The sequence below is a fragment of the Coenobita brevimanus genome, chromosome 73, assembly GCF_032717465.1.
Source record: "Coenobita brevimanus isolate Jiangsu-jjx chromosome 73, ASM3271746v2, whole genome shotgun sequence".
NCBI classification, from domain to species: domain Eukaryota; kingdom Metazoa; phylum Arthropoda; class Malacostraca; order Decapoda; family Coenobitidae; genus Coenobita; species Coenobita brevimanus.
Genome location: NC_137026.1, coordinates 21,154,834 through 21,172,774, shown reverse-complemented (window position 1 = coordinate 21,172,774; position 17,941 = coordinate 21,154,834). Strand labels below are relative to the sequence as shown.

Here is a 17,941-nt window from a genome sequence, read left to right as displayed (position 1 = left end):
TGACCTGTTGCATAAATGGAAGACTGGGAGTAACGGTTAACTCTTGCATTAGAGAGTTGGACAGAAAAAGGATGAGAGTTCGCTGCTAGACGGGTGCTACGCGCCCGTTGTAGAGGTGGAGGAATGCATGCAGACAGTTCAGAAGAGCAGTGACCATTGAAGTAGCGATAGAAAAGAGATAAAGATGCTACAGTGCGACGAAGAAACAGAAGTTGAAGGGAGTCAGTAAGAGGAGGAGAGTTAATGAGACAAAAAGCCTTTGACTCCACCCTGTTGAGAAGAGCTGTATGTGGGGAGCCTCCCCACACATGAGGGTTGTACTCCACACAGGGGTGGATAAAACCCCTGTATAGAGTCAACAATTGTACAGGGGTAAAGAAGGAACGGAGGCGGCTTAGCACACCCAATCTCTTGGAAGCAGATTTTACAAGAGATGTAATATGATTTTTCCAAGATAAGTCCTGAGTAAATGAAACCCCAAGCATGTTCAAGGATGATGCGGGATTAAGCTGAATATTATTAAACATTAGTGGGTATACCTGTGGAATATTTTGTCGGGTTGATAGGTGTAAAAACTGAGTCTTCGATGCATTAAAAACAACCAGATTATTTTTACCCCAGTCAGAGATACGAGCCAAGTCAGACATTATGTGTGCCATAGCCTCGTCCCTTGTTTGTTAAAGTAACTGCTGAGATGGACGTTGCGGGAACCGAATGGATTGGTGAAAACCTAAGAGCCACTTTTCTGTCCATCTCCTGAGCTCATCCAGGTCCTCCTACAACTTTGTACAATCCTCCATGCTCTGTATCTTCCTAAAAATCTTGGTGTCATCTGCATACAGATAAACGTTGCTGCCATGCCCGACTGCCTCTGGTAGGTCATTGATGAACATGACAAAGAGCAAGGGACCCAACACTGAGCCCTGTGGGACGCCACTTGATACGTTCCTCCAGTCCGATGCCTTGCCATTCACCATCACTCTCTGTTTACGACCCGTCAAGAAGCTCTGGATCCACATCAGTGCCTTATCACCGATCTTATAGCTGGATACCGGTACTTTTTCAAGCAGTCGTTTGTGAGGTACTCTGTCAAAAGCCTTCATGAAATCCAAGTAGACCACATCCTTCCAGCCCATTGTCAATAGCCTCAGTCCATACATCAAGCACCATGATGAGTTGTAGCACTGTTGATCTACCAGAAATGAAGCCAAACTGCTTATTACTGAATAGCTTGTTCTGTTTCATATGTGAAATTATTCCTCCCTCAACAGTAACTCCATTATTTTGCAGAACACACTTGTCAGGCTGACTGGTCTATAGTTTCCTGGATCACATTTGTCCCCTTTCTTGAAAATGGTTGTGATGTGAGCAATTTTCCAGTCGTCTGGTACCACACCCTCCTGCAATGAGCTACTGTACAGTATCCTTAGGGGCTCCATCAACTCCATGATTATTCTAGGGTGTATCCCATCTGGTCCAGGTGACTTATTTATCTCAAGTCTTTGTAGAACCTTCCTTATGTTGTCATGTGTAATTTCTTGTGGTAGTGGGCATTGAATCTCCATCTGGTCCTCTATTGAAGACCCCTGCAAATTGCTCCGAAAGTATGTCAGCTTTTTCTTTGTCACTTGTTGCCTTTTCATTTTTCTAACATCCTTGTATAGATCACCAATGCAAGATTTAGTTGTGGTCTTTGACATTACATACTTCCTGAACACTTTGGTGTTTTCTTTCACATATTTTGCTATTTCTTTCTCCCTAATTTTCACTGCATTTCTCATTTGTCGTCTAACTTGGTTGTCTAGCCTTCTGTACTCCTTGAGATCCCTGTCCATTCCCTGTACCGGTATGTCTTTTTTTTTTTTTTTTTTTTTTTTTCCCCTCCCCCACAGTTGCTGCTTTCTCCTAAATTTTGACCAGAGTTTCCTATTCATTGGCAGATTTTCATTCTTTTTCCCGTCTTTTTAACACCAACATAATGTTTCTTGGGTACACCCTCCTCCACGACTTCTTGTAGCTTGCCGATAAATTTCTTCCACTCATGTTCTGTGTTTTCATCCTGAGACAGATATTGTGTCCAATCTATATCAAGTCGCCTTTTCATTAATTGATAGTCTGCCTTTTCGTACATATAGATCTTCCTTTTGCTATTATCCTCCAGCTCCTGGATATCTACACAGAAAAGAATACAAGCATGATCACTTTTCCCGAGTGGACTATCTACCTTGATCTCCTTGACTCTTGATTCTTCATTGCTAAATAACATATCAAGGGTATTGCCTGTATCATTACCTCTTGTCCTAGTTATGCTGCTAATATGTTGGGTGAGAAAACAATCTCGCACCTTCTTGATGAATAGGGTGTTGAACTCCGTAGCTTCAGTTTCTGATGTGTGGGTACTCCACCTGACGTGAGGAAGGTTAAAATCTCCTATGAATGATTTATATTGCACATTCATATCACTTGATTCCCATATCAGTTGGAGCAAACTGTTGTTATTTTCCATGTCACTGTTGGGGCTTCCATAGAGGCGATTAGTAATTTCCCACCACTGCATACACACCTCAACACAAACATGAACACCGCTGTGCACACTTTCAATACAATCATACTAAACACAGACAAAAGACACATCCCTAGAGGCAACAGAAAGAGACACAACCCCAACTTCATACCAGAAATTCAAGGCCTCATCAGACAACGGGACACACTGCGACACTCCCCAACACACCATACAACAAATACAAGAACTCAACCCTCAGATAAACAGTAAAATATCAGAATAGCAAACACTAAACTGGAAAAATTACCTCCAAACACTTGACCACAAAACAAACATCAGCAAACTCTACAAAACACTAAACAGCATCACACTTTCCAACAGCAACACCACACAATCACACGCTGCCATCACAACAACAGACACCATACCCTCCAACAAACAACAAGCAAACACTCTCATCAATCACTTTTCACAAGTCAGCCATCTAACCCCCCATCTCGAAGACCGAAGTATCATCAGACGTAAGAGACAGTTCCCCACAGACCCAGACTACGCACCTTTCACTTACAACAAGACGAAGCACATCATTAACAACCTCAAGCACTCATCTGCCTGTGGACCAGACAACCTAAGCAACATTCACCTTAAACACCTAGGACCACAAGGCATACAAGCACTCACCAACATATCAAACTACAGCTACTCACACAATATAATACCCAACATCTGGAAGCATGGCAGTATCATCACTATCCCTAAACCCAACAAAGACCCCACGTTACCCTCCTCACATCGCCCCATCACACTCCTCTGCACCCCATCTAAAGTCACTGAACAACTGATACTACAATTAGTCACACCTCACATTCCCCTAGCTCAGTCACAACATGCACTCCACAAACACCCTTCTTACAGACTTTACACAGAGAGTTTTCGATGGCATGAATTCAGCTAGGCCACCACACAGAACACACCTAGTCACACTAGACATTAGCAAAGCTTTTGATGCCATCCCCTGCCACAACCTCACAAACAAAATACTCAACACAAACATGCACTATCTATCTATCTATCTATCTATTGCCAGACGCCTCAATCCCGTTTGGGGTGGCCACAAACAAATCGCCTCCAAGTCGCCCTGTCCCCCGCCATTTCACTGCCCTGCTCCCAACTCACACCCCCCTCTCTCATATACCTCTCCACCCCATCCCTCCATCTCATCCTCGGCCTCCCCCTCCCTCTTCCCCCCTCCACCTCACTCATATACACTCTCTTCGTCAGTCTTTCACCCTCCATCCTCTCCACATGGCCAAACCACCTCAGTGTGTTCCTCATAACGCTTCCTATCACATCCACATCCACACCACAACGCTCCTTTATATCCTCATTCGTCAGTCTGTCTCTCCACGTGACTCCACAGGCTCCTCTTAAATAACTCATTTCCACTGCTCTCACTCTTGACTTGTGTCCTTCCAACAATGTCCAAGCTTCACTTACGTACGTTAGAGTTGGTATCACAATACTGTCATGTAGTAACTTTTTCACTTCCATGCTCACTTCCCTGTTTCTTATCACTGCTTTCAAGGAACCAGCAACCTTTCTTCCCTGCTGTACCCTTTCAAGCACTTCACCCTCCAAACCTCCATCCTTACTCATCACACTACCCAAATACTTAAATGTACTCACATTTTCCAATTCCTCACCATCCAAGCTCGCTGTACATTCACTGACTTCACCTCTCTCAAAGACCATCATTTTACTCTTCCCTACATTCACCTTTAGGTTCCGTTTCTTACACACTCTCTCAAACTCATCCACCAAGCCTTGCAGCTCCCCTTTGTCTTCACTCAACAACACAGTATCATCTGCAAACAACAGTACAGGGAGTTTCCAAACACTATCCTCTCTCACCAAGGCCACTCCAACATCCACTACCCTACCTTGTACCTCTTTTATTACCCCATCTATGTACAGATTGAACAACCATGGAGACATGACACATCCCTGTTTCAAACCAACTTTCAAAGAGAAAAATTCACTTAGTTCACCATCCACACGCACTGCAGCCTTCGCACCATCGTACATACTCTTCACAGCATTCAACAACTTCCCATCTACTCCATATATTCTTAACACTTTCCACAATCCTTGTCTATCCACCCTGTCATATGCTTTCTCCAAATCCATGAAAGCCGCATACAACTTCTTTCCCTTCTCTAGAAACTTTTCCACTAAAGATCTAAGAATGAATATCTGATCTACACAACCTCTTCCCTTCCTAAAGCCTCCCTGTTCTTCTCCAACTAATTTCTCTGTTCTTTCTCTAACTCTGTCTATAAGTATCCTACCATACACTTTTCCTATTTTACTAAGAAGACAAATGCCCCTATGATTACCACACACTTCTTTTTCCCCTTTTCCTTTGTACAAAGGAATAATTATACCTGACTTCCAATCCTCCGGGACTCTACCTTCCTCCCAGGCCAATCTGCACATCTTCCACATCCATTCTACTACTATTTCTCCTCCATGCTTCAACATTTCACCACACACTCCATCAATTCCTGGGGCTTTCCCCGATTTAACTTTCTTCATTGCTTCCACAACTTCTATCCTACTGATTTCTTCCTGTCTTCTCACCTCCCTCCTTCTCCCAGCCATTCCCCAGCCACTTATACTCGCATTACTTCCATCCTCTATGTTCAACAATTCCTTAAAGTGTTCTCTCCATCTGCTCACTTTTTCTCCCTTCTCCACTAGTAATCTACCATTTTTATCTTTCACTCCCCTGCTAACTTCACTTCCACCCTGTCTTACTCTTTTCACTTCTCTCCTGAACATTTTCTTACAGTCCCTCCACTTTACACTCAAATTCCTTCCAAATTCCTCATCCACTCTCTTCTTACTCTCTTACTAATCTTTTCACCTCTCTCTTCTTTTCCACATATAACTCTATTCCGCCTCTCAACTTCTTCCACGCCCCTATTTCTCATCCATTCATTGTATGCTTTCTTCTTTTGTGCCACAGCCTGTTTCATCTCTTCAGTCCACCACGCTGTTCCTTGCACCCCCCTCCGTCTTCTCTTCCTTCCACACACCACATCACATGCTGCACATATTTCTTCTGTAAATATCTTACACATACCTTCCACGTCTCCCATCTGCTCCAATTCATATTTGCCCAATCGTTCCTCCACTTCTCTCTTATACTCTGCCTTTTTCTCATCCTCTTGTAACCTTTCCACTCTCCTTGCAACTACTCCTTCCTCTCGTCTTTCCCTTCTTCTATTCCTCAATCTTACTTGCATCCTAATTCTGGCCACCACCAAGTAGTGGTCAGAAAGTCCACTCCCCCAACCTCTATACACTCTTGCATCCTTTACACATCTTCGCATCCTTTCATCCACACACACATAATCAATCATTGCCTTCCTTTCATTCAGTTCACCACCCATCCTTCTCATCACTCGCCATGTATACCTGTGGGTCATTTTATGCCTGAAGAGGGTATTGGCTATCACCAACCCCCTCCCAGCACAAATGTCCACTAACGCACTCCCATTCTCATCTATCTCAGCAGGCACACCCCACTCACCAACTATTCCATCAACCTTCACATTACCAACTTTACCATTCATATCACCAATCAAAAACACTCTCTCATTCCTTCCAAACTTTTCCATGCACACTTCCACATTTGTCCAGAACTCTTCTCTCACTCTTCTAGCACGATCTTGCGTATGCGCATACATACACACAGTCGCCCACATTTGTATTCCAACTTTCAACTTTACCCACACAATCCTTGACCCAACTGATCCATACTGTCTTATGCTCTTCTTCCATCTTTTACTCACAACTATACACACTCCTTCCTTTGCCCTCTCATTCTCATCTACTCCTGCACATATACCCCATCCATACTCCCATTCTCTCACACTTTCTCCTCTCCATTTTGTTTCAGTTATTCCACATACATCCACTTTCGCATCCTCAAGCACCTGGACAATCTCTCTCTCTTTCACCTCATCATTCGCTTCTCTTACATTCCATGTACTCATTACCAAGTCCTTTGTCCGGTCCTGGGTCGTCATCGTTTGGTCAGTCCTTGTCCGAGGCTTGTTGTTTGTTTTTTTAGTTAGTTGTTTTCCGGGGAGGGGCACTAAGCCTCCGCCAACCCTTTTAGTCGCCTTTTACGACAAGCAGGGATACTGGGGGAGTATTCTTGAAAACCCCCCTACCCCCAGGGGTCAAACATGCACAATAACACAAAAAGATGGCTGGCAAACTACTTAACAGGCAGATGTGCACTCGTAACATTTGCCGGTCAGTCTTCTAACATCAGAAACTTCACAAACAGCGTCCCCCAAGGATCTGTTTTGTCCCCTACACTCTTTAATCTATACATGCATGACGTACCCACACACCACAGATACACATAGCTTCCTATGCAGATGATATAATACTTACATGTAGGCTACGCACCAAAATGCAAACACATCATTCAACCTTACCTCAACACACTACACGAATGGTTCACCACAAACGGGCTCAAAATAGCCCCAGCCAAATCTACAGTGACTCTTCTCACAAACTGGACAGCAGAACACAGTCACATCCCACACCTCACCATAAACAACACTCCCCTACCACACACACACACACACACACACACACACACACACACACACACACACACACACACACACACACACACACACACACACACACACACACACACAAAATCCTTGGTGTAACATACAACACAGCAATGTCATTTAAACAACGCATCACAAACATTAAAAAAAAAAATAACACCAAGACTCAATGCTTTAAGGTCACTTGCCCATACAACATTCGGACGCAACAAAGAAACCACCACCACAGTATACAAACAATACATACGTTCAGTGATGAATTAAGCAAGCCCTGCCTGGGCTTCTGACCTGACCGAAACACACTACAACACTCTGCAGACCATACAGAACAAGGCCCTAAAAATAATCACAGGCTGCACAGCTACTACACCCACAGACCACCTACATCAAGACACCAAAGTCCTCAAAGTCAAGGATCACCTAGACTTGAGAGGCACCCAGTTTCTTGCTGTAGCCTCCACAAACCCACAGCATCCACTACAGTACATGGCAGCACATCCACCCACACCAAGGAACATGAAAACAACACCCAGCACACGATACCATACGCAAATACTGTCATCTCTCCCCCCCTCGCCTACCTCAGACCAGCTTCCAGAAGCATATCCACACTCAGATCACTCGCCGCTCCATTCAGTCACTTAAAGATAACACACAGCTGCATGCACGGCCTCCTGACATCCACCCTTCTGAATCCTATCTTCCTCGTGAGGACAAGGTCCACCTGGCCAGGCTGAGATGTGGGTACCATCCAGCCCTCTTAAGCTACCAGAAGAGGCTGGATGACTCCGTCGCTGATGCCTGTCCAGGATGCAACACAGCATCCCATACTATTAAGCACATTATGGAAGACTGCATTGCACACAATCACCTATGTCAACAACACAACATACAGTCTTTGAGAGCTCTGTGGGAATGCCCGGTCTCGGCCATGGCCTTCCTAAGGGACTCAGGGCTGTTCGGCCAGACTGCCTAGGGAACAACTACTACTACTACTACTACTACCTCAACACAACAATACTCACAATATTTGTTCATCAGTTCTAATATGTTGAATCCCATACCTTTCTTAATATAGATAATCAGTCCCATCCCTGTTTCATTGTGAAGGTTTTTTTCAACAATCTCATATCCATCCAAAGTATATTCTGCTGTAATCCCTTTGTACCTGTACTTTTGTGGCTTCACCTCCTGCAGAGCAATAATCTGTGGTGGTTTATCTATTTTCTCCAGCCTGTACCTCAACTCAAGTCTTTTTTCTAAACTAAATGTATCAACATTACTAAACATGATAAATATATCCTTATTATTTACATTATTTACATTATCCTGTGATTTCACAATGGGGCTCATTTCTCTCCTCGAATACTGTACTGGGATCCATTTGTGGTTCTCATTTCCCGGCTTCTGCTGCTATGGTCTTGTTTGGCTGCCCTTGATTCCCGGTCTCTGCTGTGGTCCTGTATGGCTGCCCTTGATTCTCGGTCCCTTCTGTAGTCCTGTGCTCTGTTTGGTTTTGAGGCTTCTTGGCTTTCACAATCCTTCGTCTCCATGGTGGCCCTACCACAGTGTGCCTCCCTTTCCCTGTGGTGTGCAAGTTTTTTTCCTCATTCCATAGAGCTGTCTCGTGCTTTCTCTCTCTCCTGGTGAGATCATGAGAAATCCTCAATTTATCCTACCTATCTACTTATTGCCAGACGCCTCAATCCCGTTCGGGGTGGCCACAAACAAATCGCCTCCACGTTGCCCTGTCCTCCGCCATTTCACTGCCCTGCTCCCAACTCACACCCCCCTCTCTCATTTACCTCTCCACCCCATCCCTCCATCTCATCCTCGCCCTCCCCCTCCCTCTCCCCCCCTCCACCTCACTCGCATACACTATCTTTGTCAGTCTTTCACCCTCCATCCTCTCCACATGGCCAAACCACCTCAGTGTATTCCTCCTAACGCTTCCTATCACATCCACATCCACACCACAATGCTCCTTTATATCCTCATTTGTCAGTCTGTTTCTCCATGTGATTCCACAGGCTCCTCTTAACTCATTTCCACTGCTTTCACTCTTGACTTGTGTCCTTCCAACAGCGTCCAAGCTTCACTTCCATACGTTAGAGTTGGTATCACAATACTGTCATGTAGTAACTTTTTCACTTCCATGCTCACTTACCTGTTTCTTATCACTGCTTTCAAAGAACCAGCAATCTTTCTTCCCTGCTGTACCCTTACAAGCACTTCACCCTCCAAACCTCCATCCTTACTCATCACACTACCCAAGTACTTAAACGTACTCACATTTTCCAATTCCTCACCATCCAAGCTCGCTGTACATTCACTGACTTCACCTCTCTCAAAGACCATCACTTTACTCTTCCCTACATTCACCTTTAGATTCCGCTTTTTACACACTCTTCCAAACTCATCCATCAAGCCTTGCAGCTCCCCTTCGTCTTCACTCAACAACACAGTATCATCTGCAAACAACAGTACAGGGAGTTTCCAAACACTACCCTCTCTCACCAGGGCCACTCCAACATCCACTACCCTACCTTGTACCTCTTTTATTACCCCATCCATGTACAGATTGAACAACCTTGAAGACATGACGCATCCCTGTTTCAACCCAAACTTCAAAGAGAAAAGTTCACTCAGTTCACCATCCACATGCACTGCAGCCTTAACACCATCATACATACTCCTCACAGCATTCAACAACTTCCCTTCTACTCCATATATTCTTAATACTTTCCACAATCCTTGTCTATCCACCCTGTCATATGCTTTCTCCAAATCCATGAAAGCCGCATACAACTTCTTTCCCTTCTCTAGAAACTTTTCCACTAAAGATCTAAGAATGAATATCTGATCTACACAACCTCTTCCCTTCCTAAAGCCTCCCTGTTCTTCTCCAACTAATTCCTCTGTTCTTTCTCTAACTCTGTCAAAAAGTATCCTACCATACACTTTCCTATTATACTAAGAAGACAAATGACCCTATGATTACCACACACTTCTTTTTCCCCTTTTCTCTTGTACAAGGGAATAATTATACCTAACTTCCAATCCTCCAGGACTCTACCTTCCTCCCAGGCCAATCTGCACATCTTCCACATCCATTCTACTACTGTCTCTCCATGCTTCAACATTTCACCACACACTTCATCAATTCCTGGGGCTTTCCCCAATTTAACTTTCTTCATTGCTTCCACAATTTCTATCCTACTGATTTCTTCCTGTCTTCTCACCTCCCTCCTTCTCCCAGCCATTCCCCAGCCACTTATACTCGCATTACTTCCATCCTCTATGTTCAGCAATTCCTTAAAGTGTTCTCTCCATCTGCTCACTTTTTCTCCCTTCTCCACTGGTACCGGTAATCTACCATTTTTATCTTTCACTCCCCTGCTAACTTCACTTCCACCCTGTCTTACTCTCTTCACCTCTTTCCAGAACATTTTCTTACAGTCCCTCCACTTTACACTCAATTTATCATATACTGTATTATCCTGCAATTTTTTTACATTTTTGAATATGGCTTTTTTCACACTACAGTCCGTCTGCTTCACTAGTATAGGCCTAGACTTGCCACTTGCTGGCTTGCCCAGCCTAGACACATGATGAATCTTGTTTGCGAGATTTGTTTGGTAAGGTGAGTTAGGATTTGAGATAGTGGGTAAATTTTTACAAGATGCCAATAGACCCCCTAGGTTGTGCATTATATTTTTCTAGTGGTTTTTGATGAGATTTGAGTGATTTTGACCTTCATTTTTATCAGAAATGCTTCATTTTGCCTCTTTTCCAATCATGAACCTTGACTGGTGACTGGATGAGGTGAAATGAAGCATTTTCGACAGATAATGAAGGCAAAAATCATTCACACTGCATAAAAAACCACCAGAAAAATAAACTGGAAAATCGGTCAACCTAAAAAAACAGATCTGACCTAACCTAGCCAAACAGACTTTACCTAACCAACAGAAAACTAAGGCAAAAATCACTCTATCTATCTATCTATTGCCAGATGCCATAATCCCGTAATGGGTGGCCATTTGACGTTGAGTTCCATAAAAAAAACGCAAGAAAAATTTATTGCAGAAGCGGTTAACCTAACCAAACAGACCTAAACTAACCAAATCTAATGTAACCTAACCTAACGTGCTGCAGCGGAATGCTTACTTTAGAGATACGATGGTCCAGGTTATGCAGTATATATTTCTGGTGGTTTTTTATGTGATTTGAGTGATTTTTGCCTTCATTTTCTGCTGAAAATGATTCATTTCACATCCTTATCCAGCTAAAGAGACAAAATGAAGCTTTTCCAACAAAAATGAAGGTCAAAATTACTCAAATTTCATCAAAAACTACCAGATAAAATACACCATGTTTTTCTCAGTAACTCAACGGCTTCCTCCAGTTCTGAGTGGAAACGCTTAATAACGCGTAAATAATCAATATTACACCCAGTGCAGAGATCACGTCCTACTTCATCGGAAGCCATAGCGAGAAAGATTTGAATTTTCCACCCAGAAGGAATCAAAGACCGCACTTCAAATTGATTGGTAGAATATCATCACATGACATAAACGATGCCTATGGTGGGTAAAACAGACCTATAAGACGCATGCGCAGTTAACAAAAGGAGAAACACACATACAAACATACGCATTTTTTACACGGACTGGCTGAGTCAGGATCCAAGGTATGGTTTTTTGGGAAAATTTAATTAAATTCAATATCTCTGTAAATATCGATTTCCGAATGGGATTATGGGGTTCATTACCATTATTAGGTATTGTACTATGCTTTTATGGTGGTAATATCCCTGAACTGCATATTGGCAACTTGCAGAATATTACTGGTTTACCATAGTAAGTTAGGTGAGTTTGGAATTTGATGATAAATATTTATGGGCTTTCAAAGTTTGGTCATGTGGAAATCCTAGGGGGGATAAAATCATGGAGGTTTGGGGGAGCAAAGTCCCCAGTTAAGCTAGGTTAGTTTAGGTTGGTTTGTCAGGTTTCCCACAGCTTGGATGCACCATTGCTTCATGTCAGTGAGATTGTCGATAAACAATGCATCCAACTGAGGAGATTGTAGATAAACAAACTGCCACCGGCAAACTGGCAGCTTCCCTGGATATCCCCAAATATATATATATATATATATATATATATATATATATGTATATATATATATATATACAGTAATCCCTCCAATATCCGACATAATAGAACCAAAGGCATGTCTGGATAGTGATCCTGTCCGGATATTGGGCCCCAGCCTCCTGGACTTGTACTTATGGACCCTAACTCAGAAAAACACCTATACAGCTCCCTCTGGACATGCATTGCACCTATTTAAGACCCAAATCACATCAATAAGGGACATAAAAGACTGAAATAAATGCAAAAGAACCATAAAATGAGGTTTTAGAGGTGAATTTATACAGTATTAAACATTCTGGGTACTTACAAGTCCCTGGCTCCTGGACTGGTTTGAACTGCCAGTTTGCAGTCCACAGTTAATCCTCTGCACTTTAAATTCTAATTTCTTAACACTGCACAACACTGTAAATTCCCGTGTGTTCTAGTGGCGAGGTATTGCAGTTTATTCACTGTTTATTCACAAAAAACAAGTACCTGTGGCTTGCACTGCTATAAGCATCTGCTCTCGATCGGAGCTTGGCTGTGACTGTTGATGATGGCAGGGTAACAGAGTTGCCAGATCGCAATGGCCATATTACCAATCTCCCCAACTTTCATTACCAAATTTAACTTTTCATTACCAAATTCGTAAAGCTAGCATTTATTCTTCACTAATTATACAGTACCCTCGCGTCCAACACGGTAATACTGTCATGCATGGGTCACGTCTTGGACCAAAAACGTGTTGGACAAACAATAGAGCTTATGGGGAAAAATGAATTATGTCAGCAACCCTAGGAAAGGTCACCCTAAATACCTACCATATACCTATACATATATTGGTACTATTGTAATTATAATAAATGGTACTGTGCTATGAATGATAACTAACCTTTTAGGATAGTGTTGGTGGGCTTGCTGGGAATGGAAGGTGGTATCCAAGGCTGTAGGTAGTCCTACTGGGTCCCCAGAGGATGGCTGCTGGCATCACTAGTGGGTAATGGCTGCTGCTCCTCCTCAACCTCCCTCATAAATCCTTCGAAATCACGCTCAGAATCACTATCTTCGTCCACAGCCATGGAAGGTCCTGCTTCTGTCTGTCCTAGCACTCTGTAAGCCTTCACTGCTGCCAGGATCTTGTCTTGGTTTTTTATTATGGTCCTTACGTTGGCTTCATTCATGTCGTAGGCCTTGGCAATGTCAACTTTCCTCTCCCCTTTCTTCTTCCTCTCGATGCTTTCTAGCTTGGTGGCATGAGGGAGGTGCTGACGCTTCTTAGGGTTCTCAGAAGGCTTCCTAGGCATCGTGAGCAGGGTAAAATGCAGTAACAAGGGTAGAAAATGCAGCAAGAAAAAAGCACCTTCCAATGCGAATTATGCGACTGAGTGGCGCTGTGGCGGGAGAAATTTAAACAAAACGTCACGTGACAGCAGAAGCGTTTTTAATTGGGCGGCATCACGAACACATCACGATAGCAGGCAGGGAAGGCTACTTGATGAGAAGTTTTCATTGGCTATCATCATCATGGGAATGTCCAGTATGACCGTGTTGGACCGGGGGTGATCGTGCTAGAGGTGAACTCTGCGGATTTCGCCCACTTCTCAGAGCTCTGTGCGTGTTATGCTAACACACTCTTGTTGTAGTAATTAAACTGTATTAAATAATACTAATTATTTGCTCGCCGTGCTGGACGTGAATCGTGCTGGACTAATGCGTGTTGAACGCAAGGGTACTGTATATACAAGTGGAAGTACATGTAATCACTCTCCTTATAATTAACACCATGTTGATTATTTTCACGCTTTGTAGGGTAGCAGATTAATCATAGAGAGCAAACAATCCACCATCTCCATCCTGTGTATCCTCATACATGTGAAAATCCATTTGGTAATGCATTACAGGTTATCCCTTAATGCACGCGAACTTTTTTCACGCGATTTCGGTTATCCACGAATTTTTCGTACAATAATTAAAACAAAATTATAGTATTGAAATAAGTACTTTCAATATACAAGAGAAATAAATAAAATATAAAAAATGCCTACCTGCTGCCCATGTGCACACATATATGTATGTGTGTGTGTGTGTGTGGGAGCCTGGGAGACCGGTCTACCACGCACCACACAGTCAGTTTGAATCCGACGGTCGAACCATGCATGACTTGCAAATCGTTATTTGTGGCTTATTTTTCTGCCTTCCAGTAATTGCTTGCCTTGTCTGTCAACATGGGGCATAAGCGTAGTGCTAGTGCTGCATGCGGTAACACACCAAAATTGACTTGTAAAGTGATGTTGCTGACAGAGAAAGTTAAGTGTTGGACGAACTTCAGGGAGGAATGTCGGTGACAATTCTCCGTCAGGACGATTCCCCGTCATTTATTTACATACCAGTTTATTTAGCAAGTACAGTACATTAGTTTTTTACTTATATGAGTTATAAAATCCCCCTGAAAATTAGTTATTAAAGTATTAATTAATCAATAATAAGTATATTAATAGAATGATAGGGAATTGTCCATGTTTGACGGTGAATTGACTTGATGGTGAATTGTCTCAGAACCGTATGTTTGGGGTGAGTCAACAGTTCATACAATAAAGAAGGAGAACGTAGCATACGGAAGACAGTGAGGGCTAGTGCACCAGACTGCTAAAGTGTCTCCACCTACACCTGTGAATTGTCTTGTAACCGCATGTTTGGGGTGAATGAGTCAACTGTTCATACAATAAAGAAGGCAGAATGTAGCATACAGGAGGCAGTGAGAGCTAGTGCACCAGTCTGCTGAAGTGTCTCCACCTACGCCTGTGCTTGTCAGGTTTCAGTTTTAAATTTGTTACATTTTTGTTGTTTTTAATACTTAATGCTAGTTTATAAGGTGTATGTAGTGCATAAACAGTATTATTCAGATGTAATACTGTATATGTATAGTCATGCGTAATTATGTGCACACAAGGGCAGAACATATACGCGAATTTACCACATACGCAAAGGGTCTGGGAACCTAACCCTCGCGTGAATTAAGGGCTTACTTGTATTCTGATTCATTACCAAACGAATTTTTCATTACCAAATTGGCCCACATTTGGTAATGAAAAATACCAATTGGCAACCCTGACAGGGGAGGGGGAGGAAGGAAGGGGTGAAGGGACCATGGTGTAACAGCTATTCAGCGCCACGCGGCAATTTCAAATTACGGGAGGGAAAAAAGTCAGATTTTTTATATTTTTTTGCGGTTTTTGGCCCATTTTGGGAATATTGGATCCCGGGACGATTATGTCCGGTTATTGGGGATATTCGGATATTGGGTGTTCGGATATTAGAGAGATTACATATATATATAAAGTAGAACCTCTCTCATTCGGACTATATGGGGGGAAGAGTTGTCCAAATTAGCAGATTGTCCGGATCATCAGGGTAATCTCCAGTTCATACCAAAAACTATCTACATATGGTATGTTTGTTAATTATTAACATATGTGGCATATGTCAACCCTGTGTAACTGCAAAAGATGAACAGATACTAAAATTCATCCATTCATTCATTGCCAGACGCCATGTATCCCAAACGGGGTGGCCAAGGCTTAGAGTTAAATGTTTTACAGGGAGGGGCACTAATCCTCCACCAACCCCACTTGACACTTAGGGAGAACGTTATGCCAACAGCATCTGGTGTTCCCAGGCGGTCACCCATCCAAGTACTAACCATACCCAACGTTGCTTAACTTCGCTGATCGGACGGGAAGTGGTGTACTCAACGTGGTATGGCCGTTGGCAAAGGATACTAAAATAACCAAACTAATCATGTATGATAGTTTTGTATTGCATAATTTACAGGTAAGGCCATGACAAGAAACTAGCCTACATTTTAAATTGTAGTAAGTGACTAAGGCCCGTGTAGGCAAAAGAATAAATTAATTAATTAACTGTAATATTTGGAATAAAAATAAAACTTATGTTGGCAAAAAATATATTGTCATCTTTGGCATATTGATAATGCCCATATGGGCAAGAAGCTAATGTTTAATGTACAAGTCAAGCACATTTAAGTAAAAAAAAATAACCTACAGTAATCACTAAACACTGCAGAATATCCTGACCCATTTTTGTGTAAGCAAACCCCTCCATTTAACACCTTTATTCATTGCAGACTTGCATTAAGGGGCATGGTAAGGAGGATTAACTTTTGAAATACAGCGTAAAATATAAATGGTTGGTGAACTAGTTGATGGAACGAATGCTAGCGTGTGTTTAAACAGGCGCCCATGTTGCGACCTAGCGTGACCCGAGACTAAACGAATGACGATCACTTTCCGCACCGATACTGAAAATGACTTTAGAATTACTTTCAACATATTTTTGGTGCTTATTATTTTTAAATTTTGTCCGAATTAACAGAAATCCGGATTAAAGGGGTCTGGACCAAAGAGGTTCTACTGTATATATATAATACTGTATATACACACATACATTGCACCCTCTCTATAGCCAGTGGATCAGCTGGGAGGAACCCTGATCCAATAATGCCAATAATCTGGCAAGTCCAATGGTCCCTCACTACTGAAGTTGGATTTCATTCATTCATTGCCAGACGCCACGCATCCGAGACAGGGTGGCCAAGGGCTCAGAGTTAGCTGTTCCACGGGGAGGGGCACCAATCCTCCACCAACCCCACTTGACTTAGGGATGCCAACAGCATCTGGTGTTCCCAGGCGGTCACCCATCCAAGTACTAACCAAACCCAACGTTGCACGGAAAATAAATGTGTAAAATAGCATTTTCTGGTACTAAAAATGAAATTATACCCATTTTACATTAACCACCCATAATTTCACACCTTGTCATAGCATTTCTTCATGACTAGTGCAGTATTACTATAGCCCTGTATAACAATTTAGTCATCACAAGGGAGAGAGAGCCAGGTTGGGGTAAAAAGGGTAACAAACTCATGTATTATACACTGTTCCTGAACAGATGGATGTAGGCTGCTCCTACTCCCACTCACCATGCATTGGAGACTGAGTAAAAAAAAAAAAAAACAGCATTGGTAACTGCATTCTGAGTCACACTGTGCATGGGAAGCAATCCGGTAGGTCTGCGTCATATGCTTCATTAATGAATACCAGTAGGTAGTACAGTTATACTTTAAATGCAAAAAAAAATTTCTTTGGGCCCAGATTTGTCTGGAAGGTCCTTTTCTTTCTTTTTCTTTTTCTTTTTTTCCATATGGTATCCGATATGTACAACGGTTTGTCTGTGGGCCGTCAAAGTTTTTGTTAAATCTGATATCCACTCCAGTAGGATACGGTAAAACGAATGGCTGCTTATACTGCACAGTGGGGTTTCCCAGTATGTGGGATCTCAATATGTGGACTCTACTTAGGGAAAAAAAATAAATTTTTAAGTATGTGAAGTGATCCTAAAATGCAAATTCGTCTGAAAGCAACGGAAAAGTGATGTTCCTGCTCAAAGTGGTACCGGTAGTATCAAAAGCCACCACCAGATGGCTGATTGGTTTCCCACCCTTTCCCTCCCTCACGGCATCTCTCAAGTCTCAAAACTCTTGGTCTGTGTCTTCTTGCGCTGCGATCGCATAGTGTGGTGTTCTTAGTATTGTACAAGACCTGGTGTTGCTTACCTGTTACATC

The 17,941-nt window shown here is 42.6% G+C and overlaps 1 non-coding gene across 1 annotated transcript; it reads right to left on the bottom strand.

The window, feature by feature from the left end:
• Positions 1-15,950: 15,950 nt before the first annotated feature.
• Positions 15,951-16,069, bottom strand: LOC145407607 (5S ribosomal RNA). The gene has a single exon (XR_013898757.1). It is a non-coding gene; the product is annotated as a 5S ribosomal RNA (ribosomal RNA).
• Positions 16,070-17,941: the final 1,872 nt, after the last annotated feature.